Raw genomic sequence first — 6000 nt, 5'->3', positions numbered from 1 at the left:
TTGGAGCCGGGACGAGCAGCAGGAGGATAAAAGGCTTTTCCTTTTTCCTGCCCGGCTAAATTTAAACCCGAGCCCCTTTCATGTGTCAGGGCTGTAACTGGAAGCAGCTGCTGAGCTGGGAATTCTGCTCCAGAGGCGGCTCTGGAGCTCCTGGGATGGGATGGGATGGGATGGGATGGGGTGGGATGGGATGGGATGGGGTGGGATGGGATGGGATGGGATGGGATGGGATGGGATGGGGTGGGATGGGGTGGGATGGGATGGGATGGGATGGGATGGGGTGGGATGGGATGGGATGGGATGGGATGGGATCAGCCCAGGGATGAGGCCAAGTCTTGGGGCTGCTCCAGGTCCCAAACCTGCTCCCGAGGGAACGGCTGTGGTCCCTCAGGCATCTCCCCTTTGCAGGTGACAGCAAATCCCAAATTCTGCTCAGTGGAAAACCTTCAATTTGGTGAATACAGAAATAAAATTAAAAGGGACTTGAAAATAGGATTTCAGGAAAGAGAAATTTTAACCCAGGAGAAATCCCAATCCCATGGCAGCTCTGGGAATGGGGACAGCCCCCAGCAGCACTTCCAGCATCAAATCCAGTTTTTTGGGGACAACCAGCTGGGAATTTGCCCCCAGAGGGACAGAATGAAGTGCACAGCACCCCTTGCTCCCCCAAACCCCCCGGTTTTCCAGCTGGGCCCAGCCCAGTTCCCCATCCCTCCCACACTGGGAGCACTGGGAGGGCTGTGGGGCCGGCCTGGGCTCGCTGCCAGCCCTGGCCAGCAGCTCCCGCTCCTCCCGGCCCTTTGGAAGCCGGGATTTGCTGCTTCCCGAGCCCGGCACCTTCCCCGCTCCTCCTGCGGGGGCAGCGGGCCCGGAACAGCCAGAGGAAGGGAGGCCAAAAATATCCCGTAATTACAGAGGGACGGGAATGGAGCCCGGCCGGGCAGAGGCAGCTCCAGCTCCAGGCTCTGCTCCTCGGGAACTGCAGGAGGAACATTTCGAGAAGATCCTCCATGCCCTGAGCCCCAGAATTCATGGGGTGGCTGCGGGGAATTGCTGGGGGTGTCGGGAAAAGGAGAGAGCCCTGCGAGAGCTCTGGGGTGCCAAACACCTCTGGACTGGCCTGGGGTGTCCTGAGGTGTCCTGGCCTGGCCTGGGATGTGCAGAAAAAATCTCATCCTGAGCCCCTTTTTCTGCAAATTCCTATTTCTTTCTTCTCCCATTGGGATGGAGCCCAGAAGCCACAGCAGCAATTCCCGTTTTCAGTTTGGGATGAGAATCCAACCATGGATTCAACCCTTCATCATCCATCCATCCATCCATCATCCATCCATCCATCATCCATCCATCCATCATCCATCCATCATCCATCCATCCATCCATCCATCCATCCATCCATCATCCATCCATCCATCCATCCATCCATCATCCATCCATCCTTCCATCCATCATCCATCCATCCATCCATCCATCCATCATCCATCCATCCATCCATCCATCCATCCATCCATCCATCCATCATCCATCCATCCATCCATCCATCATCCATCCATCCATCCATCCATCCATCATCCATCCATCCATCCATCCATTCATCCATCATCCATCCATCCATCATCCATCCATCATCCATCCATCCATCATCCATCCGTCCATCCATCCATCCGTCCATCATCCATCCATCCATCCATCCATCCATCATCCATCCATCCATCCATCCATCCATCCATCCATCATCCATCCATCCATCCATCCATCCATCCATCCATCCATCCATCCCTCATCCATCCATCCATCATCCATCCATCATCCATTCATCCATCCATCCATCCATCCATCATCCATCCATCATCCATCCATCCATCATCCATCCGTCCATCCATCATCCATCCATCCATCCATCATCCATCCATCCATCCATCATCCATCATCCATCCATCCATCCATCCATCCATCATCCATCATCCATCCATCATCCATCCATCCATCCATCCATCCATCCATCCATCATCCATCCATCCATCCTCCATCCATTCGTCCATCCATCCATCCATCCATCCATCATCCATCCATCCATCATTCATCCATCCATCCATCATCCATCATCCATCCATCCATCATCCATCATCCATCCATCCATCCATCCATCCATCATCCATCCGTCCATCCATCCATCCATCCATCCATCCATCATCCATCCATCCATCCATCATCCATCCATCCATCCATCCATCCATCCATCCATCCATCCGTCCATCATCCATCCATCCATGGATTCCTGGATCCCTCCCTCCCTCCTCACCCTGCAGTGACTCACAGGGAGCAGCAGCAGCTCCTGCTGAATCACCAGCAGTTCCTGATCCAGCCGGATCCGCAGCCAGAGCTCCCCTGGATGATCCCACTGTCCCAGCCAGGCCCTGCTCTGCCCAAACAACGCCAGGATTCCGTGCAGAGAAACCTTTCCCGATGATCCCGGAACCTTGGAATGGTTATTGGGATTTTGGGATGCCACTTGGCATCACCGGGTGATGATTCCTGATGATTCCCTGATGATTCCCTGATGATCCCAATTCCCCACCAACGCCCTGCACAGCTGGGAAAGGCTCAAACACCCAGCCCAGCTCAGGAATTGTCCCTCTCCCCGTGCCCTTCCCAACATCCCTCACTTTTTACCCAAATTCAGGGATGAATTCCAGCCAAAGCCACCCCGAGCTCCCGCAGGATTCCCTGCCTTGCCCGGGGCAGCAGCACCCTCTGCTGCCCTTGCTGGGATCCCGTCCTGCTGGAAACCTCGCGAAGGTTTTCCTGCTGGAAACCTCGGGAAGGTTTTCCCTCACTGACACTTCCCGGGGAGCTTGGCTCGCCAGGAACTCGCTGGAATTGCCCAAAATCCCAGATTTTCCTGGGATCCTGCTCTTCCCCAGCTGCCCAGGGCCTCCAGAGGCAGGAGAAGCCTCCAGCTCCCAGCTGAGGAGCCCAGACTGGGAGAACTGGAAACAGCAGGCGGTGATGAGGGGCTGGAAATGGGTTTTCTTGGGAAAATGTGGGTGCTCCATGCCTGGAAGTGCCAATGGCCGGGATTTAGGATCCTTGAATCCCAGGGGTGGGAATGGCCGGGATTTAGGATCCCTCCATCCCTGGAAGTGCCAATGGCCAGGATTTAGGATCCTTGAATCCCAGGGGTGGGAATGGCTGGGATTTAGGATCCCTCCATCCCAAACGGTTCCAGAGCTGTGATCCCAAAGCACGGCCGGGCTCAGGAATGTTCTGGTTCCCTGGGCACTGCAGGGAGGTGCCAGCCCTGCCTGGCACTGCAGGGAGGTGCCAGCCCTGCCTGGCAGCTCTGGGGGCACTCAGGGAGGTGCCAGCCCTGCCTGGCACTGCAGGGAGGTGCCAGCCCTACCTGGGCACTCAGGGAGGTGCCAGCTTTGCCTGGGCTCTCAGAGAGGTGCCAGCCCTGCCTGGCTCTCAGAGAGGTGCCAGCTTTGCCTGGGCACTCAGGAAGGTGCCAGCTCTGCCTGGCAGCTCTGGGGGCTCTCAGAGAGGTGCCAGCTTTGCCTGGGCACTCAGGAAGGTGCCAGCTTTGCCTGGGCTCTCAGAGAGGTGCCAGCCCTGCCTGGCACTGCAGGAAGGTGCCAGCCCTGCCTGGGCTCTCAGAGAGGTGCCAGCTTTGCCTGGGCACTCAGGAAGGTGCCAGCCCTGCCTGGGCTCTCAGAGAGGTGCCAGCTTTGCCTGGGCTCTCAGAGAGGTGCCAACCCTACCTGGGCACTCAGGGAGGTGCCAGCCCTGCCTGGGCTCTCAGAGAGGTGCCAGCTTTGCCTGGGCACTCAGGGAGGTGCCAGCCCTACCAGGGCACTCAGAGAGGTGCCAGCCCTGCCTGGGCTCTCAGGAAGGTGCCAGCCCTGCCTGGCAGCTCTGGGGGCTCTCAGAGATGTACCAGCCCTGCCTGGCACTGCAGGGAGGTGCCAACCCTACCTGGGCTCTCAGGAAGGTGCCAACCCTACCTGGGCTCTCAGAGAGGTGCCAGCTTTGCCTGGGCTCTCAGGAAGGTGCCAGCCCTGCCTGGGCACTCAGAGAGGTGCCAGCTTTGCCTGGGCACTCAGAGAGGTGCCAGCCCTGCCTGGGCACTCAGGAAGGTGCCAGCTTTGCCTGGCTCTGCAGGAAGGTGCCAGCCCTGCCTGGGCTCTCAGAGAGGTGCCAGCTTTGCCTGGGCTCTCAGAGAGGTGCCAGCCCTGCCTGGCACTGCAGGGAGGTGCCAGCTTTGCCTGGGCACTCAGGGAGATGCCAGCCCTGCCTGGCAGCTCTGGGGGCTCTCAGAGATGTACCAGCCCTGCCTGGGCTCTCGGAGAGGTGCCAGCCCTGCCTGGGCTCTGCAGGAAGGTGCCAGCCCTGCCTGGGCACTCAGGAAGGTGCCAGTCCTGCCTGGCAGCTCTGGGGGCTCTCAGAGATGTACCAGCCCTGCCTGGGCTCTCAGAGAGGTGCCAACCCTACCTGGGCACTCAGAGAGGTGCCAGCCCTGCCTGGCACTGCAGGGAGGTGCCAGCTTTCCCTGGGCTCTCAGAGAGGTGCCAGCCCTGCCTGGGCTCTCAGAGAGGTGCCAGCCCTGCCTGGCACTGCAGGGAGGTGCCAGCTTTCCCTGGGCACTGCAGGGAGGTGCCAGCCCTGCCTGGCACTGCAGGGAGGTGTCAGCTTTCCCTGGGCACTGCAGGGAGGTGCCAGCCCTGCCTGGCACTGCAGGGAGGTGCCAGCTTTCCCTGGGCACTGCAGGGAGCTGCCAGCCCCGAGCTCTGCTCACAAAGCCACAGCAGCCTTTGGGATCCGCGGTTTCCTGGCCGTGTTTTCCTTTCCCTCTCCTGGCTCCCGTTTTCCTCCTGCACCTCGGGCGGTTTTGGGGCCGCGTGGGCCGGGCTGGGGAGGGCAGGAAAGGCTGAGATAATGACAGGGGATGGGCCCAGGAATAGAAATAGAGCTGCTGCTCTGCCCTGGCCAGGAGAGGCTGTTCCAGCGCTTTCCGTGGCTTTGGGATTGTCCCCACGGATGGAGGGTGACAATAGGAACAGCTGAGGTCACCGCATGGATTTAGCTCCTGTCCCTTCCTGCTGCCCCCGGCTCCTTTTGGGAACATCAGCCCCTGCTCCCCACCACATCCTGCCCCAAACCACCCCAGCAACGGGAGAAGGCAGCAGGAATTCCAATCAGGAACCAGAGAGCGAGCAGCTCCTGGAAATTCAGGGAGATCTTGGGGAATTCGCCTCCAGCAGCTTCCCCTCAGCGTGGGGAAAACTCCTCTGCTCCCAAGAACGGCCTCAGGTTGTGCCAGGTTTAGGATGGTATGAGGGAATTTTCCTTCATGGAAAAGGGGAAATTTCATGTGGTGGTCCCAAGAACAGCCCCAGGTGCCAGGGGAGGTTTAGGATGGATATCAGGGAAATATTCCTTCATGGAAAGTGGGAAAACTCTTCTGGTCCCAAGAACAGTCTCAGGTTGTGCCAGGAGAGGTTTAGGATGGTATCAGGGAAATATTCCTTCATGGAAAAGGGGGAAATTTCATGTGGGGAAAACTCTTCTGGTCCCAAGAACAGCCCCAGGTGCCAGGAGAGGTTTAGGATGGTATCAGGGAAATATTCCTTCATGGCAAAGGGGAAAACTCCATGTGGGGAAAACTCTTCTGGTCCCAAGAATGGCCTCAGGTTGTGCCAGGTTTAGGATGGTATGAGGGAATTTTCCTTCATGGAAAAGGGGAAATTTCATGTGGTGAAAACTCTTCTGGACCCAAGTACAGCTCCAGGTGCCAGGAGAGGTTTAGGATGGGTATCTGGGAAATATTCTTTCATGGCAAAGGGGAAAACTCCATGTGGGGAAAACTCAGAATTCTGGTCCCAAGAACAGCCTCAGGTGCCAGAAGTTTAGGATGGATATCAGGGAGAATTCCCTCATGGAGAAGGGGAAACTCCATGTAGGGAAAACTCAGAATTCTGGTCCCAAGAACAGCCCCGAGTTCCA

This window comes from Zonotrichia albicollis, chromosome 23 (genome assembly GCF_047830755.1).
Source record: "Zonotrichia albicollis isolate bZonAlb1 chromosome 23, bZonAlb1.hap1, whole genome shotgun sequence".
Taxonomy (NCBI): Eukaryota; Metazoa; Chordata; class Aves; order Passeriformes; family Passerellidae; genus Zonotrichia; species Zonotrichia albicollis.
Note: the sequence above shows the minus strand (reverse complement) of the source record.